General features: G+C 59.2%; 1 protein-coding gene across 1 annotated transcript in view; it reads left to right on the top strand.

Annotated features, from left to right (window-relative positions):
• Positions 1-726: 726 nt before the first annotated feature.
• The window catches only part of LOC141092273 (protein SPT2 homolog), an 87784-nt gene continuing 69237 nt past the window's right edge, over positions 727-19273 (top strand). The window contains exon 1 of the transcript XR_012232744.1: positions 727-1536. The gene's annotated coding sequence lies outside the window, so the exon portion shown is untranslated. The remainder of the gene's footprint in view (positions 1537-19273) is intronic.

The following is a 19273-nucleotide window of genomic DNA, read 5'->3' as shown; positions in this document are numbered from 1 at the left end:
GCATTAGAAAAGGAGCGAGGGCAGCGGCTGAGAGGGTGACCTAGGTCACCACACAAGTGACACCGAATGTCCTTACACGAGGTGGCCAGATGACCTACCCCACCACACAAGGCACATTTCTGTACCTTGCAGCTAGCGCTGAAGTGAGTGGGGTCGCCACACTTGTGGCAGACCTTCGGTTGCCCCTGGTAGAAGACCAGGATCCTGTCCCTTCCCAGGAACGCCGAGGAAGGGATGTGGGTGACCGTGCCGCCGGAAACCTTCAGTTTAACCATGAAGGTCCAGCCCCCCGACCAGATGCCGAATTCGTCCCTGTTCTTTTTGGGGACCTCGGTGACTTCCCCGTAACGGGAAAGCCACGTCATAATGTCCACGCCGGCAAGTGACTCGTTACAAGTGACCACGGTCACTCGCTTGACGGAATTTTGGCGAGACACCGCTTGCGCAACGAAGTCTCGCCATCCGGGCTCTTCCCGCACCAGCTCATAGTTAGACCAGAAGAGCTCAAGCCCCTCTGGCCGCACAAAGCTGACGTCGAAGAAGCGGGACGCCGAAGGATGTATCAGGGCAAAGATGTCATTCGCCCCGAAGCCCATCTTAAGGAGGAGCTCCACCACCTTGCTCCTAGGTGGACAAGCTTCACTGCCCCCCCACCTAAGACGGACCACATTCCTCCTTTGCGGCCCCTGCCCGGCTGTGGGGAGAGACCAAACAGTCCCTCCCTCCCTTTGGTTTTGGAAGGCAGCAAGGCCATGTCTCTCTATCCAGAAAGACAAGTCCACTGTCCTCCCCTCTACCACTATCGACCTTTCTCCTTTTTTGAGGGCCTCCAGGAAACGGTGGTGCAAAGCGCCGTCCCTGGAGCCCGGAGGCGAGGAGACCCCCCCCAGGACCACCCCGACCCCCAGCCGCGGCCCCCGCATAACTATGTTGGGGTCTTGCGGCCAGGGGGGCAGACGGGCCAGCCCTCCCACCACTACCACCACTTGTGCCAGCACCCTCATTCGTCCTCCCACTCACTCTCCCATTCACTCTTTTATTATTTGCATTCACTCCAGCACACTCACCCACATTCACAGTAGCACTCACTCCCTCATCCATGTCACTCATATCACCATTCACTTCAGCAAACATCTCCTCAAATATGTCCACTCCGCTTTCATACTCACTCTCACTCGCACAATTGGTGAACATAGCAACATTTTTTACATTTTTAACATTTCCCAAACCAGTGTAGTTCCTCTCTTTGCCTGCTGGGGGCCCTGAGCTCTCTTGCTGGGAGCTACTCCAGCTCCTGTCCAGGAGCGCCGCTGCCCCTTTAAATGCCTCAGTGCAGATGACATCATGCACTCTGCCCTGGCTGGGCCTAGGAGCAACAGCAGCTCCTGGTTTCAGCTCCATTTTTTTTTTCTTTTGCTGAGTTTTGTTTACTCTGGGCAGGGACGGCCACTGGCACCGCTCCCTGCCCTGCACTTTTCTTCACCCCCGCCGCCGGCTTGCCAGGGAGCGCCAGAGTCCCCGCACCCTCAGATGAAGGTAGGTGGGCCGGGGACCCCGACAACTCCCCGCCAGCTTTTGGGGGCAGCACAGCATTACTTGGAAGGGTGGGTGGGACAGAGGGCAGCGGGCCCGCAGCGGCCACGCCCCCCTGCCGGTCGCAGCCACCCCAGGCAGAGCCGCGGCCCCCTGCGAGGCCACGGCCCCCCCGGGTGACGCGAGCACAGCGGGCGGAGTCGCGACCGCTGAGGCCACGCCCCCCCGCCAGTCACAGCCACCACGGGCAGAGCGGCGACCCCTTGCGAGGCCATGCCCCCCCCGGGCGACGCAGACGCAGCGGGTGGGATGACGGCCGAGGAGGACATGCCCCCCCCCGCACGCCACAGCCTTTGCAGGCCGGGCAACACTCGGGGAGGCCACGCCCCCCTCACGGACCACCGCTGCCACCCCATGCCCACCACTTGAGACAGGCAAGGCCGGCCACTCCCCCTCGTCGCCCAGCGGCGGCGGAGCCCCCTGCACGGACCCCTTTTTGGGTCGACGTGCCGGAGACCCCGCTCTCACCACAGGCGCCGACATGGGAGCGACCAGCACTTTGCACCGCCTCAGCTGCTGCTTGATGTTCTGTTCGCCCTTCCTAGGCTTCTGGACCCCCACTAGCGATCCAGACTTAGCGGATCCGTACGTGGGGGGTCCAGAAGCCCCAGCACTCGCCGCCGGAGGTGCGGCCCTGGCTGTACCAACTTTACCTGGTGCCAGGCCAGCCTCCCCTGCCACCGAGGGCTGAGCCTGGACACCACCACCAACACCACAACCAGCACCGACCTCCATGTCGCTGCCCTGGTCTGAACTGTCACCAGATGCGACAGTCAGGTCACAACAATCATCTCTCTCCCCGCTCCCTCGCTGCGGACCCACCACAGGGCCCGAGCCGGGGTGGGTAGCGGGTTCCACACAGCGGGACAGAGGGGCCCCGGGAAGAGGAGCAAAAACCAGTTGTTCCTCCACGCCTTCAGAGGCCTTACGCCTGCGCCTCCTGTTTCTCCTCTTCCCGGTTGCCTCATCCTCCGGGCAGACTTCATACCCAAACAACAGCGTGCCAAACCGTGCTGGGGATTCAGTCTGCCGTACTTGTTTAAGGATGAGGCAGCCCCCCTCAGAACTACTCCCGCTCCCTCCATCCTCCCCCTCGCTCCCGCTTTCCTCCGCGTTACTGGAGTCCAGCGGGAGGGCCACCTGCTCGGGGGCTATCCCGCTGCATGTTACCTGACTCACGCTGGTGTCCGCCAGGTCTTCAGGTGGAGGTGGCCCGGATGTGGTGTGGGCGCCATCTTGTTCTTCCTCCTCCTCGCTTTCCTCCACCTGGATGGGGACTCCTGACCCCCCAGGAGACCCACCGGCCATGGCCCTGAACCGGTCCTCGTTCTGCAGCTTTTCCTGGAAGGGGCCGCTGCCGGCCATGATGGAACTTCGCCTGTCCTCCAGGGCCCGAATCTCCCCTTTCAGCCGCTTGACCGTGGCGGTGACCTCCGCTCTCTTTGAGGCAGGGAGCCTGTTTTTACTGATGACCCGGGCTCCCTCCAACTCCCCCCGGAGTCTCCTGAGCTGCTTGCCGGCCTCCTCGTACTCGGAGAGGTGGGCATGAATGCGGGAGGCGTAGGTGGTAGCTGGCTCTCCCGCAACCTTGGAGCCCCAGATGTTAAGGGGGGGGCCCCGCCTCACCTCTGCCGGCTGCTGCACCTCCGGGGGAAGGGCCCGCCACAGCCTTCACTTCGGGGGGTCCCGGACCCTGGAGCCTTGCGGCCCCCTGGGGTCCGCTTTTTCCCCATCCCTGGGACTTGCTGGCTGTGCCTTGGGCCTCCTGGTGGTGGATGAGGCCCCCCACCCCCAGCTGGCTTGCCGGAGGGTGGGAGCCAGGGGCACAGCCCCGGCGCTCAGTCCCAGGGAGAGTCCTCTTTCCTGGGAAGGGGGCAGATGGAAAGTCCTTGCAGGAAAAAAAACCTCCCTTCCCAGGAGCTTAGCAAAACCCCAGCCTGCAGAGGCTCAGCACAGACGCTCCTCCTCTTCTGCACTCAGTATGCTGCTGGTGCAGTCACTGCGTACAGACATTACATTACTGATCCTGAGTTACATCCTGTATTATACTCCAGAGCTGCACTCAGGGCCGGATTATAGGCAGGGCAGGCGGGGCTTCAGCCCCGGGGCCCCCACCACAAAAGCTTCTAAGGGGGCCCCCACCACATTCCTGCTGGCTGCTGCAATGGCACTCCATCTTCTCCCCACCTAAAAGTGAGTGACCGTGGGGGCGGCATTATGTGCTCTGCTACCAGCAGCATCTACAAGTAGCCTGAACGCTGATGCTGCTGGTAGCGTGCAAAGGCTTGTGATGAGAACACAGGAGGGAAGGTGTCAGGGCCCCCGATCATGTGACCCCTGTCTCCTCCCCTCCTGTGACCTCATCACAGGTCCTGTGCGCACAGCACACAGAGCAGCCATGTATGTGGAGTGCGGCTCTGCGGGTGGAGGTCGGTGCTGGAGGCCCCATTATTCTCTGTGTGGAGTGCTGCTCTGCGGGTGGAGGTCGGTGCTGGAGGCCCCATTATTCTCTATGTGGAGTGCGGCTCTGCGGGTGGAGGTCGGTGCGGGAGGCTCCATTATTCTCTTTGTGGAGTGTGGCTCTGCGGGTGGAGGTAGGAGCTGGAGGCTCCATTATTCTCTATGTGGAGTGCGGCTCTGTGGGTGGAGGTCGGTGCTGGAGGCCCCATTATTCTCTATGTGGAGTGCGGCTCTGTGGGTGGAGGTCGGTGCGGGAGGCTCCATTATTCTCTATGTGGAGTGTGGCTCTGCGGGTGGAGGTCGGTGCTGGAGGCCCCATTATTCTCTATGTGGAGTGCGGCTCTGCGGGTGGAGGTCGGTGCTGGAGGCCCCATTATTCTCTATGTGGAGTGCGGCTCTGCGGGTGGAGGTCGGTGCTGGAGGCTCCATTATTCTCTATGTGGAGTGTGGCTCTGCGGGTGGAGGTCGGTGCTGGAGGCTCCATTATACTCTATGTGGAGTGCGGCTCTGCGGGTGGAGGTCGGTGCTGGATGCTCCATTATTCTCTATGTGGAGTGCGGGTGGAGGTCGGTGCTGGAGGCTCCATTATTCTCTATGTGGAGTGTGGCTCTGCGGGTGGAGGTCGGTGCTGGAGGCTCCATTATTCACTATGTGGAGTGCGGCTCTGCGGGTGGAGGTAGGTGCCGGAGGCCCCATTATTCACTATGTGGAGTGCGGCTCTGCGGGTGGAGGTAGGTGCCGGAGGCCCCATTATTCTCTATGTGGAGTGTGGCTCTGCGGGTGGAGGTCGGTGCCGGAGGCTCCATTATTCTCTATGTGGAGGTCGGTGCTGGAGGCTCCATTATTCTCTATGTGGAGGTCGGTGCTGGAGGCTCCATTCTCTATGTGGAGTGCGGCTCTGCGGGTGGAGGTCAGTGCTGGAGGCTCCATTCTCTATGTGGAGTGCGGCTCTGCGGGTGGAGGTCGGTGCTGGAGGCTCCATTATTCTCTATGTGGAGTGCGGCTCTGCGGGTGGAGGTCGGTGCTGGAGGCTCCATTATTCTCTATGTGGAGTGTGGCTCTGCGGGTGGAGGTCGGTGCTAGAGGCTCCATTATTCTCTATGTGGAGTGTGGCTCTGCGGGTGGAGGTCGGTGCTGGAGGCTCCATTATTCTCTATGTGGAGTGCGGGTGGAGGTCGGTGCTGGAGGCTCCATTATTCTCTATGTGGAGTGTGGCTCTGCGGGTGGAGGTCGGTGCTGGAGGCTCCATTATTCTCTATGTGGAGGTCGGTGCTGGAGGCTCCATTATTCTCTATGTGGACTGTGGCTCTGCGGTTGGAGGCCAGTGCTGGAGGCTCCATTATTCTCTATGTGGAGTGCGGCTCTGCGGGTGGAGGTTGGTGCTGGAGGCTCCATTATTCTCTATGTGGAGTGTAGCTCTGCGGGTGGAGGTCGGTGCTGGAGGCTCCATTATTCTCTATGTGGAGTGTGGCTCTGCGGGTGGAGGTCGGTGCTGGAGGCTCCATTATTCTCTATGTGGAGTGTGGCTCTGCGGGTGGAGGTCGGTGCCGGAGGCTCCATTGTTCTCTATGTGGAGGTCGGTGCTGGAGGCTCCATTATTCTCTATGTGGAGTGCGGCTCTGCGGGTGGAGGTCGGTGCTGGAGGCCCCATTATTCTCTATGTGGAGTGCGGCTCTGCGGGTGGAGGTCGGTGCTGGAGGCTCCATTATTCTCTATGTGGAGTGGGGCTCTGCGGGTGGAGGTCGGTGCTAGAGGCTCCATTATTCTCTATGTGGAGTGTGGCTCTGCGGGTGGAGGTCGGTGCTGGAGGCTCCATTATTCTCTATGTGGAGGTCGGTGCTGGAGGATCCATTATTCTCTATGTGGAGTGTGGCTCTGCGGGTGGAGGTAGGAGCTGGAGGCTCCATTATTCTCTATGTGGAGTGTGGCTCTGCGGGTGGAGGTAGGAGCTGGAGGCTCCATTATTCTCTATGTGGAGTGTGGCTCTGTGGGTGGAGGTCGGTGCTGGAGGCCCCATTATTCTCTATGTGGAGTGCGGCTCTGCGGGTGGAGGTCGGTGCTGGAGGCCCCATTATTCTCTATGTGGAGTGCGGCTCTGCGGGTGGAGGTCGGTGCTGGAGGCTCCATTATTCTCTATGTGGAGTGTGGCTCTGCGGGTGAAGGTCAGTGCTGGAGGCTCCATTCTCTATGTGGAGTGCGGCTCTGCGGGTGGAGGTCGGTGCTGGAGGCCCCATTATTCTCTATGTGGAGTGCGGCTCTGCGGGTGGAGGTCGGTGCTGGAGGCTCCATTATTCTCTATGTGGAGTGTGGCTCTGCGGGTGGAGGTCAGTGCTGGAGGCTCCATTCTCTATGTGGAGTGCGGCTCTGCGGGTGGAGGTCGGTGCTGGAGGCTCCATTATTCTCTATGTGGAGTGTGGCTCTGCGGGTGGAGGTCGGTGCTGTTGGCTCCATTATTCTCTATGTGGAGTGTGGCTCTGCGGGTGGAGGTCGGTGCTGGAGGCTCCATTATTCTCTATGTGGAGTGCGGGTGGAGGTCGGTGCTGGAGGCTCCATTATTCTCTATGTGGAGTGCGGGTGGAGGTCGGTGCTGTTGGCTCCATTATTCTCTATGTGGAGTGTGGCTCTGCGGGTGGAGGTCGGTGCTGGAGGCTCCGTTATCCTCTATGTGGAGTGTGGCTCTGCGGGTGGAGGTCGGTGCTGGAGGCTCCATTATTCTCTATGTGGAGTGCGGGTGGAGGTCGGTGCTGGAGGCTCCATTATTCTCTGTGGAGTGTGGCTCTGCGGGTGGAGGTCGGTGCTGGACGCTCCATTATTCTCTATGTGGAGGTCGGTGCTGGAGGCTCCATTATTCTCTATGTGGAGGTCGGTGCTGGAGGCTCCATTATTCTCTATGTGGAGTGCGGCTCTGCGGGTGGAGGTAGGTGCCGGAGGCCCCATTATTCTCTATGTGGAGTGTGGCTCTGCGGGTGGAGGTCGGTGCCGGAGGCTCCATTATTCTCTATGTAGAGGTCGGTGCTGGAGGCTCCATTATTCTCTATGTGGAGGTCGGTGCTGGAGGCTCCATTATTCTCTATGTGGAGTGCGGCTCTGCGGGTGGAGGTCGGTGCTGGAGGCCCCATTATTCTCTATGTGGAGTGCGGCTCTGCGGGTGGAGGTCGGTGCTGGAGGCTCCATTATTCTCTATGTGGAGTGCGGGTGGAGGTCGGTGCTGGAGGCTCCATTATTCTCTATGTGGAGTGTGGCTCTGCGGGTGGAGGTCAGTGCTGGAGGCTCCATTATTCTCTATGTGGAGTGCGGCTCTGCGGGTGGAGGTCGGTGCTGGAGGCCCCATTATTCTTTATGTGGAGTGCGGCTCTGCGGGTGGAGGTCGGTGCTGGAGTCCCCATTATTCTCTATGTGGAGTGCGGCTCTGCGGGTGGAGGTCGGTGCTGGAGGCTCCATTATTCTCTATGTGGAGTGTGGCTCTGCGGGTGGAGGTCGGTGCTGGAGGCTCCATTATTCTCTATGTGGACTGTGGCTCTGCGGGTGGAGGTCAGTGCTGGAGGCTCCATTATTCTCTATGTGGAGTGCGGCTCTGCGGGTGGAGGTCGGTGCTGGAGGCCCCATTATTCTTTATGTGGAGTGCTGCTCTGCGGGTGGAGGTCGGTGCTGGAGGCCCCATTATTCTCTATGTGGAGTGCGGCTCTGCGGGTGGAGGTTGGTGCTGGAGGCTCCATTATTCTCTATGTGGAGTGTGGCTCTGCGGGTGGAGGTCAGTGCTGGAGGCTCCATTATTCTCTATGTGGAGTGTGGCTCTGCGGGTGGAGGTCGGTGCTAGAGGCTCCATTATTCTCTATGTGGAGTGTGGCTCTGCGGGTGGAGGTCGGTGCTGGAGGCTCCATTATTCTCTATGTGGAGTGCGGGTGGAGGTCGGTGCTGGAGGCTCCATTATTCTCTATGTGGAGTGCGGGTGGAGGTCGGTGCTGGAGGCTCCATTATTCTCTATGTGGAGTGTGGCTCTGCGGGTGGAGGTCGGTGCTGGAGGCTCCATTATTCTCTATGTGGACTGTGGCTCTGCGGTTGGAGGCCAGTGCTGGAGGCTCCATTATTCTCTATGTGGAGTGCGGCTCTGCGGGTGGAGGTTGGTGCTGGAGGCTCCATTATTCTCTATGTGGAGTGTAGCTCTGCGGGTGGAGGTCGGTGCTGGAGGCTCCATTATTCTCTATGTGGAGTGTGGCTCTGCGGGTGGAGGTCAGTGCTGGAGGCTCCATTATTCTCTATGTGGAGTGTGGCTCTGCGGGTGGAGGTCGGTGCCGGAGGCTTCATTGTTCTCTATGTGGAGGTCGGTGCTGGAGGATCCATTATTCTCTATGTGGAGTGCGGCTCTGCGGGTGGAGGTCGGTGCTGGAGGCCCCATTATTCTCTGTGGAGTGCGGCTCTGCGGGTGGAGGTCGGTGCTGGAGGCTCCATTATTCTCTATGTGGAGTGGGGCTCTGCGGGTGGAGGTCGGTGCTAGAGGCTCCATTATTCTCTATGTGGAGTGTGGCTCTGCGGGTCGAGGTCGGTGCTGGAGGCTCCATTATTCTCTATGTGGAGGTCGGTGCTGGAGGCTCCATTATTCTCTATGTGGAGTGTGGCTCTGCGGGTGGAGGTAGGAGCTGGAGGCTCCATTATTCTCTATGTGGAGTGTGGCTCTGCGGGTGGAGGTAGGAGCTGGAGGCTCCATTATTCTCTATGTGGAGTGTGGCTCTGTGGGTGGAGGTCGGTGCTGGAGGCCCCATTATTCTCTATGTGGAGTGCGGCTCTGCGGGTGGAGGTCGGTGCTGGAGGCCCCATTATTCTCTATGTGGAGTGCGGCTCTGCGGGTGGAGGTCGGTGCTGGAGGCTCCATTATTCTCTATGTGGAGTGTGGCTCTGCGGGTGAAGGTCAGTGCTGGAGGCTCCATTCTCTATGTGGAGTGCGGCTCTGCGGGTGGAGGTCGGTGCTGGAGGCCCCATTATTCTCTATGTGGAGTGCGGCTCTGCGGGTGGAGGTTGGTGCTGGAGGCTCCATTATTCTCTATGTGGAGTGTGGCTCTGCGGGTGGAGGTCAGTGCTGGAGGCTCCATTCTCTATGTGGAGTGCGGCTCTGCGGGTGGAGGTCGGTGCTGGAGGCTCCATTATTCTCTATGTGGAGTGTGGCTCTGCGGGTGGAGGTCGGTGCTGTTGGCTCCATTATTCTCTATGTGGAGTGTGGCTCTGCGGGTGGAGGTCGGTGCTGGAGGCTCCATTATTCTCTATGTGGAGTGCGGGTGGAGGTCGGTGCTGGAGGCTCCATTATTCTCTATGTGGAGTGCGGGTGGAGGTCGGTGCTGTTGGCTCCATTATTCTCTATGTGGAGTGTAGCTCTGCGGGTGGAGGTCGGTGCTGGAGGCTCCATTATTCTCTATGTGGAGTGTGGCTCTGCGGGTGGAGGTCAGTGCTGGAGGCTCCATTATTCTCTATGTGGAGTGTGGCTCTGCGGGTGGAGGTCGGTGCCGGAGGCTTCATTGTTCTCTATGTGGAGGTCGGTGCTGGAGGATCCATTATTCTCTATGTGGAGTGCGGCTCTGCGGGTGGAGGTCGGTGCTGGAGGCCCCATTATTCTCTGTGGAGTGCGGCTCTGCGGGTGGAGGTCGGTGCTGGAGGCTCCATTATTCTCTATGTGGAGTGGGGCTCTGCGGGTGGAGGTCGGTGCTAGAGGCTCCATTATTCTCTATGTGGAGTGTGGCTCTGCGGGTCGAGGTCGGTGCTGGAGGCTCCATTATTCTCTATGTGGAGGTCGGTGCTGGAGGCTCCATTATTCTCTATGTGGAGTGTGGCTCTGCGGGTGGAGGTAGGAGCTGGAGGCTCCATTATTCTCTATGTGGAGTGTGGCTCTGCGGGTGGAGGTAGGAGCTGGAGGCTCCATTATTCTCTATGTGGAGTGTGGCTCTGTGGGTGGAGGTCGGTGCTGGAGGCCCCATTATTCTCTATGTGGAGTGCGGCTCTGCGGGTGGAGGTCGGTGCTGGAGGCCCCATTATTCTCTATGTGGAGTGCGGCTCTGCGGGTGGAGGTCGGTGCTGGAGGCTCCATTATTCTCTATGTGGAGTGTGGCTCTGCGGGTGAAGGTCAGTGCTGGAGGCTCCATTCTCTATGTGGAGTGCGGCTCTGCGGGTGGAGGTCGGTGCTGGAGGCCCCATTATTCTCTATGTGGAGTGCGGCTCTGCGGGTGGAGGTTGGTGCTGGAGGCTCCATTATTCTCTATGTGGAGTGTGGCTCTGCGGGTGGAGGTCAGTGCTGGAGGCTCCATTCTCTATGTGGAGTGCGGCTCTGCGGGTGGAGGTCGGTGCTGGAGGCTCCATTATTCTCTATGTGGAGTGTGGCTCTGCGGGTGGAGGTCGGTGCTGTTGGCTCCATTATTCTCTATGTGGAGTGTGGCTTTGCGGGTGGAGGTCGGTGCTGGAGGCTCCATTATTCTCTATGTGGAGTGCGGGTGGAGGTCGGTGCTGGAGGCTCCATTATTCTCTATGTGGAGTGCGGGTGGAGGTCGGTGCTGTTGGCTCCATTATTCCCTATGTGGAGTGTGGCTCTGCGGGTGGAGGTCGGTGCTGGAGGCTCCGTTATCCTCTATGTGGAGTGTGGCTCTGCGGGTGGAGGTCGGTGCTGGAGGCTCCATTATTCTCTATGTGGAGTGCGGGTGGAGGTCGGTGCTGGAGGCTCCATTATTCTCTGTGGAGTGTGGCTCTGCGGGTGGAGGTCGGTGCTGGAGGCTCCATTATTCTCTATGTGGAGGTCGGTGCTGGAGGCTCCATTATTCTCTATGTGGAGGTCGGTGCTGGAGGCTCCATTATTCTCTATGTGGAGTGTGGCTCTGCGGGTGGAGGTCAGTGCTGGAGGCTCCATTATTCACTATGTGGAGTGCGGCTCTGCGGGTGGAGGTAGGTGCCGGAGGCCCCATTATTCTCTATGTGGAGTGTGGCTCTGCGGGTGGAGGTCGGTGCCGGAGGCTCCATTATTCTCTATGTAGAGGTCGGTGCTGGAGGCTCCATTATTCTCTATGTGGAGTGTGGCTCTGCGGGTGGAGGTCGGTGCTGGAGGCTCCATTATTCTCTATGTGGAGTGCGGCTCTGCGGGTGGAGGTCGGTGCTGGAGGCCCCATTATTCTCTATGTGGAGTGCGGCTCTGCGGGTGGAGGTCGGTGCTGGAGGCTCCATTATTCTCTATGTGGAGTGCGGGTGGAGGTCGGTGCTGGAGGCTCCATTATTCTCTATGTGGAGTGTGGCTCTGCGGGTGGAGGTCAGTGCTGGAGGCTCCATTATTCTCTATGTGGAGTGCGGCTCTGCGGGTGGAGGTCGGTGCTGGAGGCCCCATTATTCTTTATGTGGAGTGCGGCTCTGCGGGTGGAGGTCGGTGCTGGAGGCCCCATTATTCTCTATGTGGAGTGCGGCTCTGCGGGTGGAGGTCGGTGCTGGAGGCTCCATTATTCTCTATGTGGAGTGTGGCTCTGCGGGTGGAAGTCGGTGCTGGAGGCTCCATTATTCTGTATGTGGAGGTCGGTGCTGGAGGCTCCATTATTCTCTATGTGGACTGTGGCTCTGCGGTTGGAGGCCAGTGCTGGAGGCTCCATTATTCTCTATGTGGAGTGCGGCTCTGTGGGTGGAGGTCGGTGCTGGAGGCTCCATTATTCTCTATGTGGAGTGTAGCTCTGCGGGTGGAGGTCGGTGCTGGAGTCTCCATTATTCTCTATGTGGAGTGTGGCTCTGCGGGTGGAGGTCAGTGCTGGAGGCTCCATTATTCTCTATGTGGAGTGTGGCTCTGCGGGTGGAGGTCGGTGCTGGAGGCTCCATTGTTCTCTATGTGGAGGTCGGTGCTGGAGGCTCCATTATTCTCTATGTGGAGTGCGGCTCTGCGGGTGGAGGTCGGTGCTGGAGGCTCCATTATTCTCTATGTGGAGTGGGGCTCTGCGGGTGGAGGTCGGTGCTAGAGGCTCCATTATTCTCTATGTGGAGTGTGGCTCTGCGGGTGGAGGTCGGTGCTGGAGGCTCCATTATTCTCTATGTGGAGGTCGGTGCTGGAGGCTCCATTATTCTCTATGTGGAGTGTGGCTCTGCGGGTGGAGGTAGGAGCTGGAGGCTCCATTATTCTCTATGTGGAGTGTGGCTCTGCGGGTGGAGGTAGGAGCTGGAGGCTCCATTATTCTCTATGTGGAGTGTGGCTCTGTGGGTGGAGGTCGGTGCTGGAGGCCCCATTATTCTCTATGTGGAGTGCGGCTCTGCGGGTGGAGGTCGGTGCTGGAGGCCCCATTATTCTCTATGTGGAGTGCGGCTCTGCGGGTGGAGGTCGGTGCTGGAGGCTCCATTATTCTCTATGTGGAGTGTGGCTCTGCGGGTGAAGGTCAGTGCTGGAGGCTCCATTCTCTATGTGGAGTGCGGCTCTGCGGGTGGAGGTCGGTGCTGGAGGCCCCATTATTCTCTATGTGGAGTGCGGCTCTGCGGGTGGAGGTCGGTGCTGGAGGCTCCATTATTCTCTATGTGAAGTGTGGCTCTGCGGGTGGAGGTCAGTGCTGGAGGCTCCATTCTCTATGTGGAGTGCGGCTCTGCGGGTGGAGGTCGGTGCTGGGGGCTCCATTATTCTCTATGTGGAGTGTGGCTCTGCGGGTGGAGGTCGGTGCTGTTGGCTCCATTATTCTCTATGTGGAGTGTGGCTCTGCGGGTGGAGGTCGGTGCTAGAGGCTCCATTATTCTCTATGTGGAGTGTGGCTCTGCGGGTGGAGGTCGGTGCTGGAGGCTCCATTATTCTCTATGTGGAGTGCGGGTGGAGGTCGGTGCTGTTGGCTCCATTATTCTCTATGTGGAGTGTGGCTCTGCGGGTGGAGGTCGGTGCTGGAGGCTCCGTTATCCTCTATGTGGAGTGTGGCTCTGCGGGTGGAGGTCGGTGCTGGAGGCTCCATTATTCTCTATGTGGAGTGTGGCTCTGCGGGTGAAGGTCATTGCTGGAGGCTCCATTCTCTATGTGGAGTGCGGCTCTGCGGGTGGAGGTCGGTGCTGGAGGCCCCATTATTCTCTATGTGGAGTGCGGCTCTGCGGGTGGAGGTCGGTGCTGGAGGCTCCATTATTCTCTATGTGGAGTGTGGCTCTGCGGGTGGAGGTCAGTGCTGGAGGCTCCATTCTCTATGTGGAGTGCGGCTCTGCAGGTGGAGGTCGGTGCTGGAGGCTCCATTATTCTCTATGTGGAGTGTGGCTCTGCGGGTGGAGGTCGGTGCTGTTGGCTCCATTATTCTCTATGTGGAGTGTGGCTCTGCGGGTGGAGGTCGGTGCTGGAGGCTCCATTATTCTCTATGTGGAGTGCGGGTGGAGGTCGGTGCTGGAGGCTCCATTATTCTCTATGTGGAGTGCGGGTGGAGGTCGGTGCTGTTGGCTCCATTATTCTCTATGTGGAGTGTGGCTCTGCGGGTGGAGGTCGGTGCTGGAGGCTCCGTTATCCTCTATGTGGAGTGTGGCTCTGCGGGTGGAGGTCGGTGCTGGAGGCTCCATTATTCTCTATGTGGAGTGCGGGTGGAGGTCGGTGCTGGAGGCTCCATTATTCTCTGTGGAGTGTGGCTCTGCGGGTGGAGGTCGGTGCTGGAGGCTCCATTATTCTCTATGTGGAGGTCGGTGCTGGAGGCTCCATTATTCTCTATGTGGAGGTCGGTGCTGGAGGCTCCATTATTCTCTATGTGGAGTGTGGCTCTGCGGGTGGAGGTCAGTGCTGGAGGCTCCATTATTCACTATGTGGAGTGCGGCTCTGCGGGTGGAGGTAGGTGCCGGAGGCCCCATTATTCTCTATGTGGAGTGTGGCTCTGCGGGTGGAGGTCGGTGCCGGAGGCTCCATTATTCTCTATGTAGAGGTCGGTGCTGGAGGCTCCATTATTCTCTATGTGGAGGTCGGTGCTGGAGGCTCCATTATTCTCTATGTGGAGTGCGGCTCTGCGGGTGGAGGTCGGTGCTGGAGGCTCCATTATTCTCTATGTGGAGTGCGGGTGGAGGTCGGTGCTGGAGGCTCCATTATTCTCTATGTGGAGTGTGGCTCTGCGGGTGGAGGTCAGTGCTGGAGGCTCCATTATTCTCTATGTGGAGTGCGGCTCTGCGGGTGGAGGTCGGTGCTGGAGGCCCCATTATTCTTTATGTGGAGTGCGCCTCTGCGGGTGGAGGTCGGTGCTGGAGGCCCCATTATTCTCTATGTGGAGTGCGGCTGTGCGGGTGGAGGTCGGTGCTGGAGGCTCCATTATTCTCTATGTGGAGTGTGGCTCTGCGGGTGGAAGTCGGTGCTGGAGGCTCCATTATTCTCTATGTGGAGGTCGGTGCTGGAGGCTCCATTATTCTCTATGTGGACTGTGGCTCTGCGGTTGGAGGCCAGTGCTGGAGGCTCCATTATTCTCTATGTGGAGTGCGGCTCTGTGGGTGGAGGTTGGTGCTGGAGTCTCCATTATTCTCTATGTGGAGTGTGGCTCTGCGGGTGGAGGTCAGTGCTGGAGGCTCCATTATTCTCTATGTGGAGTGTGGCTCTGCGGGTGGAGGTCGGTGCCGGAGGCTCCATTATTCTCTATGTGGAGTGCGGCTCTGCGGGTGGAGGTCGGTGCTGGTGGCCCCATTATTCTCTATGTGGAGTGCGGCTCTGCGGGTGGAGGTCGGTGCTGGAGGCTCCATTATTCTCTATGTGGAGTGTGGCTCTGCGGGTGGAGGTCGGTGCTGGAGGCTCCATTATTCTCTATGTGGAGGTCGGTGCTGGAGGCTCCATTATTCTCTATGTGGAGTGTGGCTCTGCGGGTGGAGGTAGGAGCTGGAGGCTCCATTATTCTCTATGTGGAGTGTGGCTCTGCGGGTGGAGGTAGGAGCTGGAGGCTCCATTATTCTCTATGTGGAGTGTGGCTCTGTGGGTGGAGGTCGGTGCTGGAGGCCCCATTATTCTCTATGTGGAGTGCGGCTCTGCGGGTGGAGGTCGGTGCTGGAGGCCCCATTATTCTCTATGTGGAGTGCGGCTCTGCGGGTGGAGGTCGGGGCTGGAGGCTCCATTATTCTCTATGTGGAGTGTGGCTCTGCGGGTGAAGGTCAGTGCTGGAGGCTCCATTCTCTATGTGGAGTGCGGCTCTGCGGGTGGAGGTCGGTGCTGGAGGCCCCATTATTCTCTATGTGGAGTGCGGCTCTGCGGGTGGAGGTCGGTGCTGGAGGCTCCATTATTCTCTATGTGAAGTGTGGCTCTGCGGGTGGAGGTCAGTGCTGGAGGCTCCATTCTCTATGTGGAGTGCGGCTCTGCGGGTGGAGGTCGGTGCTGGAGGCTCCATTATTCTCTATGTGGAGTGTGGCTCTGCGGGTGGAGGTCGGTGCTGTTGGCTCCATTATTCTCTATGTGGAGTGTGGCTCTGCGGGTGGAGGTCGGTGCTAGAGGCTCCATTATTCTCTATGTGGAGTGTGGCTCTGCGGGTGGAGGTCGGTGCTGGAGGCTCCATTATTCTCTATGTGGAGTGCGGGTGGAGGTCGGTGCTGGAGGCTCCATTATTCTCTATGTGGAGTGCGGGTGGAGGTCGGTGCTGTTGGCTCCATTATTCTCTATGTGGAGTGTGGCTCTGCGGGTGGAGGTCGGTGCTGGAGGCTCCGTTATCCTCTATGTGGAGTGTGGCTCTGCGGGTGGAGGTCGGTGCTGGAGGCTCCATTATTCTCTATGTGGAGTGCGGGTGGAGGTCGGTGCTGGAGGCTCCATTATTCTCTATGTGGAGTGTGGCTCTGCGGGTGGAGGTCGGTGCTGGAGGCTCCATTATTCTCTATGTGGAGGTCGGTGCTGGAGGCTCCATTATTCTCTATGTGGAGGTCGGTGCTGGAGGCTCCATTATTCTCTATGTGGAGTGTGGCTCTGCGGGTGGAGGTCAGTGCTGGAGGCTCCATTATTCACTATGTGGAGTGCGGCTCTGCGGGTGGAGGTAGGTGCCGGAGGCCCCATTATTCTCCATGTGGAGTGTGGCTCTGCGGGTGGAGGTCGGTGCCGGAGGCTCCATTATTCTCCATGTGGAGGTCGGTGCTGGAGGCTCCATTATTCTCTATGTGGAGTGCGGCTCTGCGGGTGGAGGTCGGTGCTGGAGGCCCCATTATTCTCTATGTGGAGTGCGGCTCTGCGGGTGGAGGTCGGTGCTGGAGGCTCCATTATTCTATATGTGGAGTGCGGGTGGAGGTCGGTGTTGGAGGCTCCATTATTCTCTATGTGGAGTGTGGCTCTGCGGGTGGAGGTCAGTGCTGGAGGCTCCATTATTCTCTATGTGGAGTGCGGCTCTGCGGGTGGAGGTCGGTGCTGGAGGCCCCATTATTCTTTATGTGGAGTGCGGCTCTGCGGGTGGAGGTCGGTGCTGGAGGCCCCATTATTCTCTATGTGGAGTGCGGCTCTGCGGGTGGAGGTCGGTGCTGGAGGCTCCATTATTCTCTATGTGGAGTGCGGCTCTGCAGGTGGAGGTCGGTGCTGGAGGCTCCATTATTCACTATGTGGAGTGTGGCTCTGCGGGTGGAGGTCGGTGCAGGAGGCCCCATTATTCTCTATGTGGAGTGTGGCTCTGCGGGTGGAGGTCGGTGCTGGAGGCCCCATTATTCTCTATGTGGAGTGCGGCTCTGCGGGTGGAGGTAGGTGCTGGAGGCTCCATTATTCTCTATGTGGAGTGTGGCTCTGCGGGTGGAGGTCGGTGCTGGAGGCCCCATTATTCACTATGTGGAGTGTGGCTCTGCGGGTGGAGGTCAGTGCTGGAGGCTCCATTATTCACTATGTGGAGTGTGGCTCTGCGGGTGGAGGTCGGTGCTGGAGGCCCCATTATTCTCTATGTGGAGTGTGGCTCTGCGGGTGGAGGTCGGTGCTGGAGGCTCCATTATTCTCTATGTCGAGTGCGGCTCTGCGGGTCGAGGTCGGTGCTGGAGGCTCCATTATTCTCTATGTGGAGTGGGGCTCTGCGGGTGGAGGTCGGTGCTAGAGGCTCCATTATTCTCTATGTGGAGTGTGGCTCTGCGGGTGGAGGCCGGTGCTGGAGGCTCCATTATTCTCTATGTGGAGTGCGGGTGGAGGTCGGTGCTGGAGGCTCCATTATTCTCTATGTGGAGCGCGGCTCTGCGGGTGGAGGTCGGTGCTGGAGGCTCCATTATTCTCTATGTGGAGGTCGGTGCTGGAGGCTCCATTATTCTCTATGTGGAGTGTGGCTCTGCGGGTGGAGGTCGGTGCTGGAGGCTCCATTATTCTCTATGTGGAGGTCGGTGCTGGAGGCTCCATTATTCTCTATGTGGAGTGCGGCTCTGCGGGTGGAGGTCGGTGCTGGAGGCTCCATTATTCTCTATGTGGAGTGCGGCTCTGCGGGTGGAGGTCGGTGCTGGAGGCTCCATTATTCTCTGTGGAGTGCGGCTCTGCAGGTGGAGGTCGGTGCTGGAGGCTCCATTATTCTCTATGTGGAGTGTGGCTCTGCGGGTGGAGGTCGGTGCTGGAGGCTCCATTATTCTCTATGTGGAGTGTGGCTCTGTGGGTGGAGGTCAGTGCTGGAGGCTCCATTATTCACTATGTGGAGTGCGGCTCTGCGGGTGGAGGTCGGTGCCGGAGGCCCCTTTATTCTCTATGTGGAGTGTGGCTCTGCGGGTGGAGGTCGGTGCTGGAGGCTCCATTATTCTCTATGTGGAGTGCGGCTCTGCGGGTGGAGGTCGGTGCTGGAGGCTCCATTAGTCTCTATGTGGAGTGCGGCTCTGCGGGTGGAGGTCGGTGCTGGAGGCTCCATTCTCTATGTGGAGTGCGGCTCTGCGGGTGGAGGTCGGTGCTGGAGGCCCCATTATTCTCTATGTGGAGTGTGGCTCTGCGGGTGGAGGTCGGTGCTGGAGGCCCCATTATTCTCTATGTGGAGTGCGGCTCTGCGGGTGGAGGTCGGTGCTGGAGGCTCCATTATTCACTATGTGGAGTGTGGCTCTGCGGGTGGAGGTCGGTGCTGGAGGCCCCATTATTCTCTATGTGGAGTGTGGCTCTGCGGGTGGAGGTCGGTGCTGGAGGCCCCATTATTCTCTATGTGGAGTGCGGCTCTGCGGGTGGAGGTAGGTGCTGGAGGCTCCATTATTCTCTATGTGGCGTGCGGCTCTGCGGGTGGAGGTCGGTGCTGGAGGCTCCATTATTCTCTATGTGGAGTGCGGCTCTGCGGGTGGAGGTCGGTGCTGGAGGCTCCATTATTCACTATGTGGAGGTCAGTGCTGGAGGCTCCATTATTCACTATGTGGAGTGTGGCTCTGCGGGTGGAGGTCAGTGCTGGAGGCTCCATTATTCACTATGTGGAGTGTGGCTCTGCGGGTGGAGGTCGGTGCTGGAGGCCCCATTATTCTCTATGTGGAGTGTGGCTCTGCGGGTGGAGGTCGGTGCTGGAGGCTCCATTATTCTCTATGTGGAGTGCGGCTCTGCGGGTGGAGGTAGGTGCCGGAGGCTCCATTATTCTCTATGTGGAGTGCGGGTCTGCGGGTGGAGGTCGGTGCTGGAGGCTCCATTATTCTTTATGTGGAGTGCGGCTCTGCTGGTGGAGGTCGGTGCTGGAGGCTCCATTATTCTCTGTGTGGAGTGCGGCTCTGCGGGTGGAGGTAGGTGCTGGAGGCTCCATTATTCTCTGTGTGGAATGCGGCTCTGCGGGTGGAGGTCGGTGCTGGAGGCCCCATTATTCTCTATGTGGAGTGTGGCTCTGCGGGTGGAGGTCGGTGCTGGAGGCTCCATTATTCTCTGTGGAGTGTGGCTCTGCGGGTGGAGGTAGGTGCTGGAGGCTCCATTATTCTCTGTGGAGTGTGGCTCTGCGGGTGGAGGTAGGTGCTGGAGGCTCCATTATTCTCTGTGGAGTGTGGCTCTGCGGGTGGAGGTCGGTGCTGGAGGCCCCATTATTCTCTATGTGGAGTGCGGCTCTGCGGGTGGAGGTCGGTGCTGGAGACTCCATTATTCTCTATGTGGAGTGCGGCTCTGCGGGTGGAGGTCGGTGCTGGAGGCTCCATTATTCTCTATGTGGAGTGCGGCTCTGCGGGTGGAGGTCGGTGCTGGAGGCTCCATTATTCTCTATGTGGAGTGCGGGTGGAGGTCGGTGCTGGAGGCTCCATTATTCTCTATGTGGAGTGTGGCTCTGCGGGTGGAGGTCGGTGCTGGAGGCTCCATTATTCTCTATGTGGAGTGTGGCTCTGCGGGTGGAGGTCGGTGCTGGAGGCTCCATTATTCTCTATGTGGAGGTCGGTG

This window comes from Dendrobates tinctorius, unplaced genomic scaffold (genome assembly GCF_039654945.1).
Source record: "Dendrobates tinctorius isolate UK_male_01 unplaced genomic scaffold, ASM3965494v1 ptg000059l, whole genome shotgun sequence".
In the NCBI taxonomy this organism is placed as follows: Eukaryota; Metazoa; Chordata; class Amphibia; order Anura; family Dendrobatidae; genus Dendrobates; species Dendrobates tinctorius.
Note: the sequence above shows the minus strand (reverse complement) of the source record. Positions and strands in the feature narration are given on the sequence as shown.